Consider the following 20,783-nt stretch of genomic DNA (forward strand, 5'->3'; position numbering starts at 1 on the left):
TAACTACAGTATAACTACAGTATATCTACAGTATATCTACAGTCTAACTATAGTATATCTACAGTATAACTACAGTATAACTACAGTATATCTACAGTATAACTACACTATATCTACAGTATAACTACAGTATATCTACAGTATATCTACAGTCTAACTATAGTATAACTAAAGTATATCTACAGTATAACTACAGTATATCTACAGTATATCTACTGTAGATATACAGTATATCTACTACGATACTATGATGATATATATACAGTATACAGATATATCTACAGTATATCTACTATGATGTTTTCGTCTTATTGTCAAACAATCACTTAACAAAGGCGCTCCTGTAGGCTACCAGCGTACATTCATCCTGTCACAAAATAATTTCATCATCCAAACCACAACAATGCACTCCACCTGCAATTTGATGAATGGAAAGAGATATATGTTGCAAAACACCTACGTGTATTGTAATGACATTCTGCGATTTGTCATTAGGCCTACACTTGTAGCCTGAATTGATGGATCCACTGTACGCGCACCTCAGTCTCAGCCACTCACCTTCACCTTGTCTACAAGCTTCTCGGCCACTCATCTTCGCCTTGACAAAATGTAAGTGTTCTCCTCAAACCACAACACAGTTTGGAGCATATACCACCCGGTTTACAGTCAACTCACAAATGTTTCATGAGGCTGACATGCAGTAATCTTTAATAATGTTTTTTTGGGCATGTTGTATTAATTGTGATTAACGTTTTACCGGTACAGCGTACCCCCACTATTATTTTGCCGGGACGCCGTACCACCTTACTTTCACCAATGACTATATATATCTACAGGAACAAATGATGAAAGTGGGCCCAGTGACAGTGGACTCTGTTGGCCAATTCAGGTGAATGTAGTTATCATAGCCTGTCATACCAACCACTTTCTCTTATCAATTGAGATACTAAACCATCCCTGCAATAAGTAGGCCCTAAGGGAGGAAGCAATAACCAAACAATGAATGAATGACAGACCATGTATTCCTGTCAGATTATGAGGTAGAATCCACTTATCTCTCTTTCATGCTCCAGTTCTGTATGTCCTCAAACCTTGATTTCCTGCTTTCCTGAAGAACTGAAAGCTGTAAATGGGGGTTGGTCTCAGCTGCATCTCCTTCATTTCCTCATTGTTGTTTTGTCATCAGCTGCGTTGGATCCTGGGGATAATTGGCCATATGTGTGATTAATCTGCGTTCCCCAGTCCATTTCTGAATGTCAAACACTGAAGCTCCTCACAGACTCACAGCCGGACAGATAGCCCGCTGTGTCAAACTTTAAACTAAATGTCAAATTCCTGTTCTACTATGGAGAAACATTATGCAGTTCTGCTGATAGCCAAAATGTCTCATTTACTGTAAATGTGTGTGTTGTTCATCGGCTTGCTACTTGCTTCTCTCTTAATGACATTGGGTGGCAACCCCCATGGCAACATGCGTGGTGAGATCCCGTTATGATAATGTGCTCTTCTTTCAGTCGTAAAATTATACATGAGCACTAGAGAAAACAGCCACAGAGATGGCCATACTGTAGCTCATGAAAATCCAATCAGTCAGGAAAAGGAGGGATTTATAACGATACTATAGCTGGTTGATAACCTGAATGTGTGAGCATGTGTGAATTTGATTATGTGTGTGAGTGTGTCGGTGGGTGTAAGTGTGTAGAAATATTAGAGTGTAACAATCGTGTATGTGTGCTGTGCATGCGTGTATGCGTACTGTACATTCACGTGTGTGTGTGTGCAGAATGAGTGTGTTTGTATGTGTGATCGCTGAGCAGGTGCTCAGTGCTGACTTGCAGGATGAAGCTGGCTGGTTAGAAGTTGAATACTGTAAAGTCATTACAGGAAATAAGTATTCTGTGGACGACATGCCCTGCCTGCTAATCAAGGCAAAGGGCTCCACAGGACCAACACACAGGCTGAGCACCAAGCCTCCCCAAGCTTCCGTTGTCACCTGCTGATGACCACCATACCTCTACTCACCAGTCCCTCACCTCTTCGAACTGCGGGTGGCCCTCACCAGCCTCTTGACACCGCGGATGACCCTCACCAGCCCCTCTCCACACTGCGGGTGGCCCTCACCAGCCCCTCTCCACATTGCGGGTGGCCCTCACCAGCCTCTCGACACCGCGGGTGGCCCTCACCAGCCCCTCTCCACACTGCGGGTGGCCCTCACCAGCCTCTCACGATCAGCTATCACCAAACATTAATCTGCAGAAGAAATAGTATGATCAGCTATCCTCAAACATGAATCTGCAGAACAAATAGTATGATCAGCTATCCTCAAACATTAATCTGCAGAACAAATAGTATGATCAGCTATCCTCAAACATTAATCTGCAGGACAAATAGTATGATCAGCTATCCTCAAACATTCATCTGCAGAACAAATAGTATGATCAGCTATCCTCAAACATGAATCTGCAGAACAAATAGTATGATCAGCTATCCTCAAACATTAATCTGCAGGACAAATAGTATGATCAGCTATCCTCAAACATGAATCTGCAGAACAAATAGTATGATCAGCTATCCTCAAGCATTAATCTGGAGGACACATAGTATGATCAGCTATCCTCAAACATTAATCTGCAGAACAAATAGTATGATCAGCTATCCTCAAACATTAATCTGCAGAACATATAGTATGATCAGCTAACCTCAATCATTAATCTGCAGAACAAATAGTATGATCAGCTATCCTCAAACCTTAATCTGCAGAACAAATAGTATGATCAGCTATCCTCAAGCATTAATCTGGAGGACAAATAGTATGATCAGCTATCCTCAAACATTAATCTGCAGAACAAATAGTATGATCAGCTATCCTCAAACATTAATCTGCAGGACAAATAGTATGATCAGCTATCCTCAATCATTAATCTGCAGAACAAATAGTATGATCAGCTATCCTCAAACCTTAATCTGCAGAACAAATAGTATGATCAGCTATCCTCAAAGATTAATCTGCAGGACAAATAGTATGATCAGCTATCCTCAAACATGAATCTGCAGAACAAATAGTATGATCAGCTATCCTCAAGCATTAATCTGGAGGACACATAGTATGATCAGCTATCCTCAAACATTAATCTGCAGAACAAATAGTATGATCAGCTATCCTCAAACATTAATCTGCAGAACATATAGTATGATCAGCTAACCTCAATCATTAATCTGCAGAACAAATAGTATGATCAGCTATCCTCAAACCTTAATCTGCAGAACAAATAGTATGATCAGCTATCCTCAAGCATTAATCTGGAGGACAAATAGTATGATCAGCTATCCTCAAACATTAATCTGCAGAACAAATAGTATGATCAGCTATCCTCAAACATTAATCTGCAGGACAAATAGTATGATCAGCTATCCTCAATCATTAATCTGCAGAACAAATAGTATGATCAGCTATCCTCAAACCTTAATCTGCAGAACAAATAGTATGATCAGCTATCCTCAAAGATTAATCTGCAGGACAAATAGTATGATCAGCTATCCTCAAATATTAATCTGCAGAACAAATAGTATGATCAGCTATCCTCAAACATGAATCTGCAGAACAAATAGTATGAATAGTATGATCAACTATACTCAAACATTAATCTGCAAAACAACTCATACACATAGACAGCCACATACAATACTTGCTGAATCACATGCACATGCTCTCTCTCCCTCACACACACACGCACACGCACACGCGCGCACACACACACACACACGCACACACACACGCACTCACACAACAGCCATAACCCAATCAATAGAAGCAAAATGCTCATCATTAGCACCAGCCTGTTGCATGTTGAGTGGTGGATTCAATGGCAGCTCCCCTGGACTGTAGGGGGGGAGACCTGGTCTCTCACTGTGCACCATCTAGAAATAACATAATTCCCCACAAGCGTTCTTGGGACTCGTCTGAGGTCGTTACAGCCGATCTGCCAACTTCTGTCTGTAGCGTCCGAACCATTTGGGCTACACACTAATATACCCCAAAAAACAAGTAATGTTTCTTGATCACGCAGATATAGGACAGACACTTCAGAACAAACTTCCTTTAGATTTTTTGTGACTATCTGTTGTTCCATATAGTGAATATGTTATTCAATGTGTTATTTTTTGGGTGGGGGGGGATGGGGTTTACAACTTTTTATTAAATTTTTTTGTGAAGGGTTCAGATCACAGACATAATAATAATATTATGTTCAAAAAGTACATATGCAAAGAAACTAAAAACAATACAGAAAAATTTAAATAAGAATTATTTGTTCTGTCTGTCCAATCTCCCCTCTCCTTCCCCCTTCTTAGTAATCCCTATTTCCCCCCACACATGGATAGAATTAGCCTGCATGCATCGATATTCGATATAGATATTCAAAACACAATTAATGAATTCAAACATAATTGCATTACATGAACTCATAATAAGCTTTTAACCTTTTGGACTGCTCTATTAAATGTATCTAGTGTTGTTTCCTTGATGCCGTTCACACAAGATAGAGAGCTCTCGTGAAAGAACGTCAAGGCAGTTATGTTGCCATTGAGTTATGCTGAGTTTATGTGGAGGTTTGTCACCAACATTATTTGTGCCACGGTCAGTCCATGCAACCATACTTATTTTTGGGGAACTGTGAGAGTCAGTGAAGAGTCATCGTTCAACAATAGTATATTGGGAAGATAGGGAATGACAGCACCAACTATCATCGACACAGACCTGGCAACCTGTGACCAGAAGATCTTCAGACTGGGACAGTCCCTCATCATGTGCGTGTAGGTTCTAATATTTATTGAGAACACAAGCCAGTTTAAATTGACAGCTTTTTCATGGAGTCAAGTAAAATCTGTGAAGTAATTTGTAGTGTATTAGTTGATAATTAAACATTGAGATACTGTTTGGGACTCTTTTCCAGTCTGCATTCTGTTGGTGGTCTTTAAGATCTACAGTATATTCCATACAGTTAATATTCCCATTGGTTTACGGAGGGCTTCTGGTAGTTTTATATAGATTGCACATAAAACCTCTACTTATGTTCTGACTAAAACTCAGCAAGTGGGAGGCTGTTTCTGAGCCTGGTAGACCCCACCTGTGCTTTATTGGTTAAGACAGGATTTTCTTTTGAATGCTGACATTTTGAAGTCATAAGCTTTGTATATATATTTGTAAATATTTTTGAAACACCAGCACTGTGTATATAGAGTGCCCTCAGAAAGTATTCAGACCCCTTTACTTTTTCCACATTTGTTACGTTACATCCTTTTTCTAAAATTGATTCAATTGTTTTTTTTCCTCCTCATCAATCTACCCTCAATACACCATAATGACAAAGCAAAAACAGGTTTTCTGTAAAAAAAAACAGAAATATCACATTTACAGAAGTATTCAGACCTTTTTCAGTACTTTGTTGAAACACCTTTGGCAGCAATTACAACCTTGAGTCTTCTTGGGTATGACTTTGTTGAAGCACCTTCGGCAGCGATTACAGCCTCGAGTCTTCTTGGGTATGGTGCTACAGGCTTGGCACACCTGTATTTGGGGAGTACTGCAGAGATGGTTGTCCTCCTGGAAGGTTCTCCCATATCCACTGAGGAACTCCCCTGATTGCTCAGTTTGGCCCGGCGGCCAGCTCTAGGAAGAGTCTTTGTGGTTCCAAACTTCCTCCATTTAAGAATGATGGAGGCCAATGTGTTCAATGCTGCAGAAATGTTTTGGTACCCTTCCCCAGATTTGAGCCTCGACACAATCCTGTCTCAGAGCTCTACGGACAATTCCTTAGACCTGAGGATTTTTCATTTATTTAATCCATTTCATAATAAGTCTGTAACATAAACAAAATGTGGAAAAAGTCAAGCGGTCTGAATACTTTTCGAAGGCACTGAAAATGCAACAGTACCGGCCTGCTTCCTGCTGACTGCTAGAAGGCCACTATTTAACCTGACTCAGCGCAGCAGAGAAAAGGTTGAGATTTCGCGCCAACCTGTCACTTCAAAAGCATGTAATGTACTCGGAGTCTCGGCATTTGAACGTTATGTTTATTGTGGTATACTGTGATATAAGCTAAATTCAATATAATTCCAATGCAAGAACCTCGACAATTGTACCCCCTCAACGATTTCAACTGCCCCCTTAGTCACTTAATCCTGGCGCCGGGTCTGCCAATCACAACTCATAGGCCTGGAGACCAGCTCAGAGCTCACAGTAACCAAACGCAGCCCATATAATCTATACACAGTAAGGCAATAGACTTACAATAGACTTACTGCTAGCTAGATCACAATGACTGGCCTGAGATAAACACTGCACAGGTTAACACATCTAGAAATAAAATGTATTTCCTAACAACTGGGCGTCAACAGATCCATATGTACAAAAATCATGAAGGTTGACCCCCAAGCAGAATGTTATTTTCAGTTCATTTTCAGGTAGGTTGAGTAATATTAGATTTTTGTACATGAAAGAGTTATCCCTTGTCTCGGATTACTGCTGTTGTTGTCATTTTCATTTGGATTCAGTGATGAATTCTACACATCTGAGGAAACATCTTACCACCCGTGGGTTATCTACACACAAAGGAAACTTAAGTCTTCTTGCTCCAGTGTAACTAAAGCTAAGGCAGTAGGCCGTAAGTGGTTGTGTTTGAATTATTTAAACAAAGGGGAAAGTGTGTTTAGTGTGGTTACAGGGGAAGGCCTGGGAAATGTGATCGATTTGGGGCTTTCTCTGTCTGAAGCACTGGCAGGAAAAGTGAGGGCGGTCGATAAAGGGCACATGGGAGCAGAAGGGTACTGTGGGCAACCTGGGCATATAAGGACACATGATGTGGGGCATTGAGACACTGTGCATTTGAGGACATTTGGCATAATGGGGACACAGGACAGCATAGACACTTTATGTGAGGACATTTGGCATAATGGGGACACCAGACAGCATAGTCACTTTATGTGAGGACATTTGGCATAATGGGGACAAAGGATGGCATAGTCACTTTATGTGAGGACATTTGGCATAATGGGGACACAGGATGGCATGGTCACTTTATGTGAAGACATTTGGCATAATGGGGACACAGGACGGCAGTGCTTGGTTAGTGTTGGGGCTTCTTTATTTGTGATCTTTACATTGACATTAGAGGTCATAACATTAACCCCTTCAGAAGCAATGCATATAAATACCATTTTAGTTGTAATGGAGTGTAGCCAGTTTTATAAGGATTGGCATTTTGTTTTCTCCATCCCAGATCAGTCACATATGGGGGATGGAAAAAGCTGACGGAATACTGTGTACACCTCCCATGCCATCATGCGATCTGAAAGGTGATCTCTGCAGCCAAGGTGTCTGGCCCTGAGTGAAGTGGAAAGCGCTTCACATGAAGATTTTTCCAATAAACACTGAGGAAAAAGAGTCACCAGCTAGGTAAGCATGTCTCCTTCCAAATTCTTCCCTCTACTTTTACACATGAGTAGGTTTTTCCTCAAGAGCGTTGAGTGGAGAAATGAAGATATAATGTCAATTGACTAGTAATGGGGACAAAACAGAGCTGGGATTCAGCGGAGAGCCTTGGCTTGTCCGTGTGACATGTCACCTTTAAAATGATGAGAACGGGACACCACCTTCGGGAAAAAATTAAGTATTTTATTTGAATCAAAAATAATCATGCTAAACAAACAGAAACATAAGCCTTAATCTTTAAGCTAGATGCCTTTGGTATGAGCCCATGCTGCCAGGTAAGGGCATCATCATGTCAGGAATTTGACAACAGACAGCAGAATGTAGGAAAGTCATAATGGTGTTGTTTTTATGCAAGAATACATTGGGATGCTCACAAAATAGTACCAGCAGTACACACTCCCTCTTTCAACATCCTTCGAGGGACAGGTCCAATTAAGATTGTTGCATAGAAATGAACCCAGAACAGAATGGATGGTGGAGAACAGTCACTTCATCCTGGCACAGAACCCAGAACACTCCACATTATGAGAATACATTTCACTGTTCATACACAAACAAATGAATTGTCTGTAGTGTATTCTACAGCACTCAAAACAAGATGTTTCATACACAAAAAGACAAACTCAATTCTGCTAGCACGTTGCTTTTCAAGGAACAAGTAAACCTATTGTTGGAACTGCATTTAATTGGATTTTATAATGAAAGTGTTTTTATTTCAGTAAGTGTTTATCTGACAGGCGTGTGGTGGGAGACATAGACATGGGTGAAGTTCATAATGGTTTAAAAGAACCGGGGGGGAAATATTCTAATAAAACAATCTGATGTGTGCATTGAAATGTAAAGTCAATTTATAGCTCACATGTAGGAATAGGGTTGTAAAATTCCCTGGTTTCCAGAAATCCTGGCTGGAGGATTTCGGATGTCCTGCTTATTCCATGAATCCAGGAATCCTCCAACAGGGGATTTGGGAAAACCAGGCAATTTATTGAAAGTTCCAAGAAAAACAGATCATTTGTTCTTTCGACATGGTGGGATCTTTTTGTGGCGGTAAAATACATTTTGCGAGAAATGGCAGTGGAAACGCCTTTATGCATAAATATTGATATAAAAATCATTATATCGAAGTAAACTTGGAGTCACACGATGATAAGATGTGTGGTCTTCCCACTACGACTCTGGTAAGCATGTAATTCATTAGGCAACAGATGAAATCATTTAGGATGAACTTCACAGGCTGGTGAAAGTGCACGGTGATGAGCTTGATGCTCCTTTCCAATAAATATCCAGGGTCTTATTCTGGTGACATGATGATTGATGCTTGACTGCCATTTGACAGATAAAAATATTCTTGCTCTTATCCATAATAATCTCATCATGTACTGTAAGACTAGCCACACAGCCTACCTACACTGTATCTGCGAGCTGTTGGCTGGAACACACATGGCAAGACCAAAGAGGCACATTTGCTATTTAATATAACAGTTTTTGTGACAAAATATCAGTAGAGTTGAAAATGTGATGGAAACGCATTGAACTTTAGATTTGTATTCAGTACATGAAAACTTCATCAAAAAGTACATTTAGTGTGCACTACGTCATCACACACTGATGTTTATCTGCAACAAGTCAGTTTGGTGGAATCACAAACACAACATTTGCATATTATCTTTATTTTTTAATGTTCACATGAAAATCAGTCACCAATTGGTTGGAAATCTAGCTTGTGACTATAATGTGATAGGCTTCTGTATGAACATGAACTGAAATTGCTTTCTGTACTGCTATTGGTGTGAAGGTATCTTCTTTTCGTGGATCAGAGAAAGAGTGTGATTGCAAAAAGAGCAACATTATCTGTCATCCCAGAGATATAGAACAAACTGAAGTGGCTTATGAACATCACATTGACTGTATTTTATAACTTTCATTTCTAGTATAGGTTCAGGTTTACTCTGAGCTCTAGTTGAGTTCCTCCTACACGCCAAGTAGGCATATACCAGACTTTCCATTTCCACCATTTCCATCCCATGTGGCTATTAGTTGACAAAGAGGCAGGGAAGCCCCATGTTATCCTATCCTGGAGAGAGCCTGACTTTGACATCAGATTTAGTCCACCAAACCATTTAAGGGCATAGCAGTTGTATTTCCCAGAGCCTCGCCTCACTGTGCCTCTGAGCGTCCCAGCAGGGCTGTTTCCCTAGAGATCACTAAGAGCGTGTTTATGTACTGGCATTCTGCTTCACTGAGAGCGCACTATAGTGGCATTTTAAATGAATTGCGCTGATTTGATATTTATGACAAACCAAGGTTGTCCAGAAAATAAGTGAGATGAGGGATCTATCATTGTACACTAACCCAGCCGACTAAATAACACTGCTCACGTTGTGATTATAAATCTAATCTCATTTTGTTGCCTGGCACGTCAACACCTAATGCTTAATTCTGAAAACCAACAAAAAGACCTGAGCTGCTAATACACAAGGGAGCTGATACGGCGACAGGAAGCTGCCATTCATCCTTGGGGAAATAACGCAGTCACGCAGACTGGTAGATTAAATCACATGTATATGTATTTGCCTCCCAATACAGCCCCTCCTGCCTCTGTCCCCTCTCCTCCATTGAGAATGAGCTTTAATGTCCCCATGGCTTTAGGGAGCCGCAACAGTCATTAACCACACACTCTCTCTCTCTCTCTCTCTCTCCCTCTCTCTCTCTCTCTCTCTCTCTCTCTCTCTCTCTGTCTCGCTCTCTCTCTTTGTGATTTACTGCTGACACCAGAGCGGCTGCTTCTGCATGAATATATAGATGAGGGAAATGGTTTAAAAACGGTTTCCTTAGAATATCGCTTTGAATGGAAAAACACCCTCTGCTTCAAGCCAAAAGAGAAAGAAAGCTTAAGAGAGGGGGCTAGAGTGAGTGAGAGAGAGAGAGAGAGAGAGAGAGAGAGAGAGAGAGAGAGAGAGAGAGAGGGAGAGAGAGAGAGAGAGAGTCTTTCACTTCTGTTTATTATCTATTTCACATGCTTTGGAAAAGTAAACATACTGTTGAAGTCGGAAGTTTACATACACTTAGGTTGGAGTCATTAAAACTTGTTTTTCAACCACTACACAAATTTATTGTTAACAAACTTTAGTTTTGGCAAGTCGGGTAGGACATCTACTTTGTGCATGACACAAGTCCTTTTTCCAACAATTGTTAACAGACAACTTATAATTCACTGTATCACAATTCCAGTGGGTCAGAAGTTTACATACACTAAGTTGAGTATGCCTTTAAACAGCTTGGAAAATTCCTGGAAATTATGTCATGGCTTTAGAAGCTTCTGATAGGCTAATTGACATCATTTAAGTCAATTGGAGGTGTACCTGTGGATGTATTTCAAGGCCTACCTTCAAACTCAATGCCTCTTCGAGTTATATATCGACATAACCTGAAAGACCGCTCAGCAAGGAAGAAGCCATTCTTCCAAAACCGGGATAAAAAAAAGCCAGACTACGGTCTGCAACTGTACATGGGGACAAAGATCCTACTTTTTGGAGAAATGTCCTCTGGTCTGATGAAACAAAAATAGAACTGTTTGGCCATAATGACCATCGTTATGTTTGGAGGAAAAAGGGGGAAGCTTGCAAGCCGAAGAACACCATCCCAACTGTGAAGCACGAGGGTGGCAGCATCATGTTGTGGGGGTGCTTTGCTGCAGGAGGGACTGGTGCACTTCACAAAATAGATGGCATCATCAGGAAGGGAAATTATGTAGATGTAATGAAGCAACATCTCAAGACATCAGTCAGGAAGTTAAAGCTTGGTCGCAAATGGGTCTTCCAAATGGACAATGACCCCAAGCATACTTCCAAAGTTGTGGCAAAATGGCTTAAGGACAACAAAGTCAAGGTATTGGAGTGGCCATCACAAAGCCCTGACCTCAATCACATAGAACATTTGTGGGCAGAACTGAAAAAGCGTGTGCAAGCAAGGAGGTCTACAAACCTGACTCAGTTACACCAGCTCTGTCAGGAGGAATGGGTCAAAATTCCTCCAACTTATTGTGGGAAGCTTGTGGAAGGCTACCTGAAACATTTGACCCAAGTTAAAACAATGTAAAGGCAATGATACTAAGTACTAATTGAGTGTATGTAAACTTCTGACCCACTGGGAATGTGATGAAAAGGCTAAATGTGGCTAAGGTATATGTAAACTTCTGACTTCAACTGTATGTTCCCCATGCCAATAAAGCCCTTTGAATTGAATTGAGAGAGAGAGATTTTGGATTTTGGACTCAAATATACCTTGTGTTTGAAGGACAAATGTGATTGCAGGACTCCTTCATCCTACTGATCATTGGACTGTAATAGGTTCAATTCCATTTGATGCTTCTCTCCTGGTAGTACATATGGCTCTCCTCTCAGTGACACAGTGCAATCACAACAACTAGACGCAAAAAAATGATCTACATGCTAATTCCCTGATGCTATCCTCAGTTTTTGTATATTTCTCTGCCTCTGCATAATATAATGTAAAATAGCATATTTTCCAGATAAACAGGTCAGGGAATAAGTGCAAGTGTATCAAATCAATCACAATGCTTTCATTTCCTATTTTTGACATGCTTCACATGCCATCTGCTCAGCCGGGGGTAGGCTACCTGCACTGGAGACACAAGGAACAGACTGTAGCAGTCTTCTGCCCTCTACAGATTGAATCATTCCCACACCTCCTTATAAGAACTGGGTAGCACCACACATCTACTGAAAGCAAGTGAGGCAAGGACCAGACCAAGGACCAGACCAAGGACCAGACCAAGGACCAGACTAAGGACCAGACCAAGGACCAGACCAAGGACCAGACCAAGGACCAGACCAAAGACCAGACCAAGGACCAGACCAAGGACCAGACCAAAGACCAGACCAAGGAACAGACCAATGACCAGATCAAGGACCAGACCAAAGACCAGACCAAGGAACAGACCAAAGACCAGACCAAGGACCAGACCAAGGACCAGACCAAGGACCAGACCAAGGACCAGACCAAAGACCAGACCAAGGACCAGACCCAAAGACCAGACCAAGGAACAGACCAACAGAAAAGCACCTCCTGAACCCAACAGATGGAATCAAATCAAGAACACATTATATGGGCAGTGCAGTGATTTTCAAATTCTGTATAAAATATATTTCCACACTATGAGTTTGGAATAGTACTGTGGAATTGTGAAAATGATGATACTATGTGTAAGAGCTGTTTGAAAAGACAGTAATATGAGAAATATGGAATCTGGGAATTCATTAACATTCTAGCTCAGGGTTTCCCAAACTCAGTCCTTGGAACCCCAAGGCGGGCACGTTTAGTTTTTTGTCCTAACACTACACAGTTGATTCAAATGATTAAAGCTTGATGATTAGTTGATTATTTGAAACAGATGTGTAGTGCTAGGGCAAAAACCAAAACGTGCACGCCGATTTCGAAAAAACCCTGTTCCAGCTGTATATTTCATAGCTGACATATTGAAAATGTCATATTGTAAGTTTGAATATTATATTAAACATACAATTTAAGTTTTGGGGGAAGTGGTCGCATTTGAGCAGTAACATTTGAAGGAGAGGTTGAGCTAGGAAATTAAAACATGTTTCAATATGTTGCGTGTTACGTGAGTTTAGATTGCTAACCATATTGGACTGAAATACAGCTGAGAGAAAAACAACTAGCTGAAAGATACAGATACTGTAGATAGAAAGTGTTCTTTCATCAGAACATTTAAATTTGTGACACCTCATAGATTAGATTAGGACTACAGAACATCACTTTCAATAGAGAAATGGTATCTCTGCAAGTTCCCTCTTCTATCATTACCATCAGTTGGTGCATCATTGCGCTTCGATGGTCTAACTACTGTGGGAGAGGACTGTTGATGGAGCCTATAACCCCTATAACCCATGGAGCCTATAAACCAGAGCGAGAGCGACAGCTAGAGCGAGAGAGCGAGAGAGCAAGAGAGAGCAAGAGAGCGAGAGAGCGAGAGAGATCAAGAGAGCGAGCGAGAAAGAGAGAGAGAGCGAGAGAGAGAGAGAGGTCCACAGCTAGGCCAGGACTGATGCTCCTGCCTTCATTTCATGGGAACTTGTTTTTCAAAGACAAAGTCATCAATCTTCTCTCGCTGTGAGCTGCTCACCTGCCTCCACAAACACTGTCTGGACGAAGTCCAATTACACACACACATGCACATACTGAATCTGAAAGGAGGAGGAGGAGTGAGACTGAACCTACCAATTGGAAGTTATTGAGGAGGTGATCTACGTTGACGTCATCATAGCTCTCTTGAAACGAGGGCTCACTTCTGGATTCTTCTTGCATCGGAGGGTCTTCTTGACTGAAAAGAGAAGAAGGGTACATTGTACTTCTGTCATACTGGGGAAAGACCCTGCGAACATGCACATCCTGACATGCACACTCGCAAACACACCACACACACACACACACACACACACACACACACACACACACACACACACACACACACACACACACACACACACACACACACACACACACACACACACACACACACACACACACACACACACACACACACTCACAAACACACCACACACACACACACACACACACACACACACACACTCACAAACACACCACACACACACACACACACACACACACACACACACACACACACACACACACACACACACACACACACACACAACACACACACACACACACACACACACACACACACGCACACACACACACACACACACACACACACACACACACACACACACACAAACACACACACACACACACAATCATCATCATGCGTATGATCCATATCCAGGCATATTATAGTTTATTCATGTATTATTTTAGCTCACAGTGGAAAGGAGATACAGGATTAACAACTGGTTTGGTACAGAAAAACAGTCTCCATCTTGCTCTGTATGAGACAAACCGCCAAACTACACTGTAAGTCAGTACCCATAAGGTGCAAAATGGCCCTTTTAGTTGATGACAGTTCAAGCTATGCTCTGTCCTGTACATTCATATGACTCAACCCCTCATCCAAGTGACAAGTACAGAATAACACACCCACACACTCCAATCTAATTCTCATTCCTTCCCACCTCCCTCATCCCTCCCGGTGGGCCAGTGTGTTCTGTTCAGCTTGTCATTTAGTTAGCCCTGTCACCTGTCTTTGTGCCTCTGTGTCAAATAGTGAAATGAGGAATGAATACACTGTGAATAACAAATAACAATAACGAGTACAAATAACATGGCTATATACAGGGAGTACCAGTACCGAGTCGCTATACAGGGGTACAAGGTAATTGAGGTAGCTATGTACATATAGGTAGGGTGTCTCTGTGTCTGTGTCTCAGGGGGCCTGGAAAAAAGGGGTCATACTGTATGATCCAATAAGATCCTCATTGTGAGCCTGTGATTGAGGCTGACTTTGTAATGCATTGGTCTGTATTATAGTCTGAATACTGTTTGATCTATATATGGTCGCAGTAATGCGTAATCTAAACTACCGTCCAGTTTCATTGATATGATGTTGCCATGTTCCTCGGCTATGACAAAGTACACAGAGGGTGAGGGCCATTAAAGAACAGACAGGATGAAATGCTGTAACCTTTGTGTATTACAACACTAAAGGACCAAGGGGCAGTTTTCCATGGCTATATGACATGCTATAGTGAGCATGCAACTGCAGCATTTCTCCAAGGTCAAATTATTCCATACGAGCAGATTTAAGGAAAGATTTGGTCAACTGGATCGAGGACAGAACAAGTTGTTAATTGGAGCATGTCCCCTTTATAATGTGTGTCTTGACAGGTCCGGAAGAAGAATTGCTGTGAAAGTAGGCTACAGCCACAATCAGAGCCCTAGAGGTTTCAGCATAATAGCATTAAGACAGATATCACCCTTTTTAAAACACCATCATACCTCTATCGAAGAGCAAGTGCAGTACATGTGCTAGCTGTAATGAGTTCGGGGATCAGGCCTGGGTTATGGACGTTTGGGGTAATTACCAAGGAATCTGAATGAGCAATAGTGCTTCAATGACTGACATTTTGCATAAGGCAAATGAACAATGTTGTGTGTATGATATATGGTATCAATTCAAATAAAATGTTATTAGTCACATGCGCTAAATACAACGGGTGTAGGTAGACCTTACAGTGAAATGCTTACTTACGAGCCCCTAACTAACAATGCAGTTTAAAAATATACGGATAAGAATAAGAAATAAAAGTAACAAGTAATTAAAGAGCAGCAGTAAAATAACAATAGTGAGACTATATACAGGGGGGTACCGGTACAGAGTCAATGTGCGGGGGCACCGGTTAGTTGAGGTAATATGTACATGTAGGTAGGGTTATTAAAGTGACTATGCATAGATGGCAACAACAGACAGTAGCAGCTGTGTAAAAGGGTAGGGGGGGGCAATGCAAATAGTCTGGGTAGCCATTTGATTAGGTGTTCAGGAGTATTCTGGCTTGGGGGTAGAAGCTGTTAAGAAGCCTCTTGGACCTAGACTTGGAACTCTGGTACCGCTTGCCATGCACTAGCAGAGAGAACAGTCTATGACTTGGGTGGCTGGAGTCTTTGACAATTTTTAGGGCCTTCCTCTGGCACCGTTTGGTATAGAGGTCCTGGATGGCAGGAAGCTTGGCCCCAGTGATGTACTGGGACGTTCGCACTACCCTCTGTAGTGCCTTGCGGTCGGAGGCCGAGCAGTTGCCATACCAGGCAGTGATACAACCAGTCAGAATGCTCTCGATGGTGCAGCTGTAGAACCTTTTGAGGATCTGAGGACCCATGCTAAATCTTTTCAGTCTCCTGAAGGGGAATAGGTTTGTGTCCACCAACAAACTAACATGGTCCAAGCACACCAAGACAGTCGTGCCCTCTTCACGACTGTCTTGGTGTGCTTGGAACATGTTAGTTTGTTGGTGGACACCAAGGAATCTGAAGCTCTCAACCTGCTCCACTACAGCCTTGTCGATGAGAATGGGGGTGTGCTTGATCCTCTTTTTCCTGTAGTCTACAATCATTGTCTTTGTCTTGATCACGTTGAGGGATAGGTTGTTGTCCTGCCACCACACGGCCAGATCTCTGACCTCCTCCCTATAGACTGTCTCGTTGTTGTCGGTGATCAGGCCTACGACTGTTGTGCCATCTGCAAACTTAATGATGGTGTTGGAGTCGTGCCTGGCCGTGCAGTCATGTGTAAACTGGGAGTAGGCACCCCCAGAGGGGGCCCTGTGTTGAGGATCAGCGTGGCGGATGTGTTGTTACCTACCCTTACAACTTGGAAGTCCATCAGGAAGTCCAGGATCCAGTTGCAGAGGGAGGTGTTTAGTCCCAGTGTCCTTAGCTTATTGATGAGCCTTGAGGGCACTATGGTGTTGAACGCTGAGCTGTAGTCAATGAATAGAATTCTCACATAGGTGTTCCTTTTGTCCAGCTGGGAAAGGGCAGTGTGGAGTGCAATAGAGATTGCATCATCTGTGGATCTGTTGGGGTGGTATGCAAATTGGAATGGGTTTAGGGTTTCTGGGATTATGGTGTTGATGTGAGCCATGACCAGCCTTTCAAAGACCTTCATGGCTACAGACGTGAATGCTATCGGTTGGCGGTCATTTAGGCAGGTTACCTTAGTGTTCTTGGGCACAGGGACTATGGTGGTCTGATTAAAACATGTTGGCATTACAGACTCGGACAGGGAGAGGTTGAAAATGTCAGTGAAGACACTTGCCAGTTGGTCAGCGCATGCTTGCAGTACACGTCCTGGTAATCTGTCTGGCCCTTTGGCCTTGTGAATGTTTACCTGTTTAAAGGGCTTACTCACATTGGCTGAGTATAGCGAGATCACACAGTCTTCCGGAACAGCTGGTGCTCTCATGTATGTTTCAGTTGTATTTGCCTCGAAGCGAGTATAGAAGTAGTTTAGGTGGTCAGGTAGACTCGTGTCACTGGGCAGTTCTCAGCTGTGCTTCCCTTTGTAGTCTGTAAGGGTTTGCAAGCCATGCCACATCCGACAAGTGTCAGAGCCGGTGTAGTACGATTTGATCTTAGTCTTATATTGACGCTTTGCCTGTTTGATGGTTCGTTATAGGGCATAGCGGGTTTTCTTATAAGCTTTTTGGTTTAGAGTCCCACTCCTTGAAAGAGGCAGCTCTATCCTTTAGCTCAGTGTGGATGTTGCCTGTAATTTATGGCTTCTGGTTGGGTCACTGTGGGGACGACGTCATCGATGCACTTATTGATGAAGCCAATGACTGATGTGGTGTACTCCTCAATGCCATTGGAGGAATCCCGGAACATATTTCAGTCGGTGCTGGCAAAACAGTCCTGTAGTTTAGCATCTGCTTCATCTGACCACTTTTTTATTGATCAAGTCACTGGTGTTTCATGCTTTAATTTTTGCGTGTAAGCCGGAATCAGGAGGATAGAATTATGGTCAGATTTGCTCAATGGAGGGCGAGTGAGAGCTTTTAATGCGTCTCTGTGTGTGGAGTAAAGGTGGTCCAGAGTTATTTCCCTCTGGTTGCACAATTAACATGCTGATAGAAATTTGGTAAGACGGATTTACGTTTCCCTGCATTAAAGGACCCAGCTACTGGGAGCGCCGCCTCTGGGTGAGCATTTTCCTGTTTGCTTATGGAGGAATACAGCTCATTCAGTGTGGTCTTAGTGCAAGCATCACTCTGTGGTGGTATATAGACAGTTATGAAAAAAACAGATGAAAACTCTCTCGGTAGATAGTGTGGTCTAGAGCTTATCATGAGATACTCTACCTCAGGCGAGCAAAACCCCGAGACTTCCTTAGATACCAGCTGTTGTTTGCAAAAATACATAGTCCGCCGCCCCTTGTCTTACCAGACGGCACTGTTCTATCCTGCCGATACAGCGTATAACCAGCCAGCTGTATGTTGATAATGTCGTTGTTCAGCCACGACTCCTTGAAGCATAAGATATTACAGTTTTGAATGTCCCTTTGGTAATTTCATCTTCTGCATAGGTCATTCATTTTACTTTCCAAAGACTGCACGTTTGCTAGCAGAATGGAAGGCAGTGGGGGTTTAATCGATTACCTACAAATTCTCAGAAGGCATCCCACCCTCCGAACCATTTTCTCTGCCTTCTCTTCACACAAATGACGGGGATCTGGGCCTGTTCCTGGCAAAGCAGTATATCATTCACGTCGGGATCGTCGGACTCATTAAAGGGAAAAAAGGATTTTGCCAGTCTGTGGTGTTTAATTGCAGTTCTAAATCAAATCAAATCAAATCAAATTTTATTTGTCACATACACATGGTTAGCAGATGTTAATGCGAGTGTAGCGAAATGCTTGTGCTTCTAGTTCCGACAATGCAGTAATAACCAACAAGTAATCTAACTAACAATTCCTAAACTACTGTCTTATACACAGTGTAAGGGGATAAAGAATATGTACATAAGGATATATGAATGAGTGATGGTACAGAGCAGCATAGGCAAGATACAGTAGATGGTATCGAGTACAGTATATACATATGAGATGAGTATGTAAACAAAGTGGCATAGTTAAAGTGGCTAGTGATACATGTATTACATAAGGATGCAGTCGATGATATAGAGTACAGTATATACGTATGCATATGAGATGAATAATGTAGGGTAAGTAACATTATATAAGGTAGCATTGTTTAAAGTGGCTAGTGATATATTTACATCATTTCCCATCAATTCCCATTATTAAAGTGGCTGGAGTTGAGTCAGTGTCAGTGTGTTGGCAGCAGCCACTCAATGTTAGTGGTGGCTGTTTAACAGTCTGATGGCCTTGAGATAGAAGCTGTTTTTCAGTCTCTCGGTCCCAGCTTTGATGCACCTGTACTGACCTCGCCTTCTGGATGATAGCGGGGTGAACAGGCAGTGGCTCGGATGGTTGATGTCCTTGATGATCTTTATGGCCTTCCTGTAACATCGGGTGGTGTAGGTGTCCTGGAGGGCAGGTAGTTTGCCCCGGTGATGCGTTGTGCAGACCTCACTACCCTCTGGAGAGCCTTACGGTTGAGGGCGGAGCAGTTGCCGTACCAGGCGGTGATACAGCCCGCCAGGATGCTCTCGATTGTGCATCTGTAGAAGTTTGTGAGTGCTTTTGGTGACAAGCCGAATTTCTTCAGCCTCCTGAGGTTGAAGAGGCGCTGCTGCGCCTTCTTCACGATGCTGTCTGTGTGAGTGGACCAATTCAGTTTGTCTGTGATGTGTATGCCGAGGAACTTAAAACTTGCTACTCTCTCCACTACTGTTCCATCGATGTGGATAGGGGGTGTTCCCTCTGCTGTTTCCTGAAGTCCACAATCATCTCCTTAGTTTTGTTGACGTTGAGTGTGAGGTTATTTTCCTGACACCACACTCCGAGGGCCCTCACCTCCTCCCTGTAGGCCGTCTCGTCGTTGTTGGTAATCAAGCCTACCACTGTTGTGTCGTCCGCAAACTTGATGATTGAGTTGGAGGCGTGCGTGGCCACGCAGTCGTGGGTGAACAGGGAGTACAGGAGAGGGCTCAGAACGCACCCTTGTGGGGCCCCAGTGTTGAGGATCAGCGGGGAGGAGATGTTGTTACATACCCTCACCACCTGGGGGCGGTGGTGATGCCCAGAAGATCTTTTCGGGTTATAAGAGATGGTTGCAGAAACATTATGTACAAAATAAATTTAAAAAAATTACAACAATGCAAAGAAACAAACAAAAAAACACTATTGGTTAGGAAAATGCAAACTGTACGTATGTAACTGTAGGTGAGGTAACAGTAAAGTGCACAGAAAGATTTGCAATACACTATAGATGTTATTCTACAGTGCTTTCAGAATGTATTCACACCCCTTGACTTTTTCCACATTGTGTTGTTAAAGCCTGAATTTAAAATGGATTATGCTTAGATTTTTGGTAACTGGTTTTTCAACCCTTTTGTTATGGCAACCTTAAATAAGTTCAGGAGTACATTTTTGGTTAACAAGTCACATAATAAGTTACATGGACTCACTCTATGTGCAATAATGGAGTTTAACATGATTTTTGACTGACTACCTCATCTCTGTACCCCACACATACAATTATCTCTAAGGTCCCTCAGTCGAGCAGTGAATTTCAAACACAGATTCAACCACAAAGACCAGGGAGGTTTTTCAATGCCACACAAAGGACACCTATTGGTAGATGGGTAAATATTTTATAAAAAAGCAGACATGTAATATCCCTTTGAGCATGGTGAAGTTATTAGGAAGTTATTAATT

At 42.3% G+C, this 20,783-nt stretch overlaps 1 protein-coding gene across 1 annotated transcript in view; it reads left to right on the top strand.

The window, feature by feature from the left end:
- Positions 1-20,783, top strand: part of LOC135511142 (small ribosomal subunit protein uS5m-like) — a 245,329-nt gene that overhangs the window by 131,471 nt on the left and 93,075 nt on the right. The window contains exons 2-3 of the transcript XR_010451216.1: positions 496-609; positions 7,278-7,453. The gene's annotated coding sequence lies outside the window, so the exon portion shown is untranslated. The remainder of the gene's footprint in view (positions 1-495; positions 610-7,277; positions 7,454-20,783) is intronic.

Source organism: Oncorhynchus masou, chromosome 23, assembly GCF_036934945.1.
Source record: "Oncorhynchus masou masou isolate Uvic2021 chromosome 23, UVic_Omas_1.1, whole genome shotgun sequence".
Taxonomy (NCBI): domain Eukaryota; kingdom Metazoa; phylum Chordata; class Actinopteri; order Salmoniformes; family Salmonidae; genus Oncorhynchus; species Oncorhynchus masou.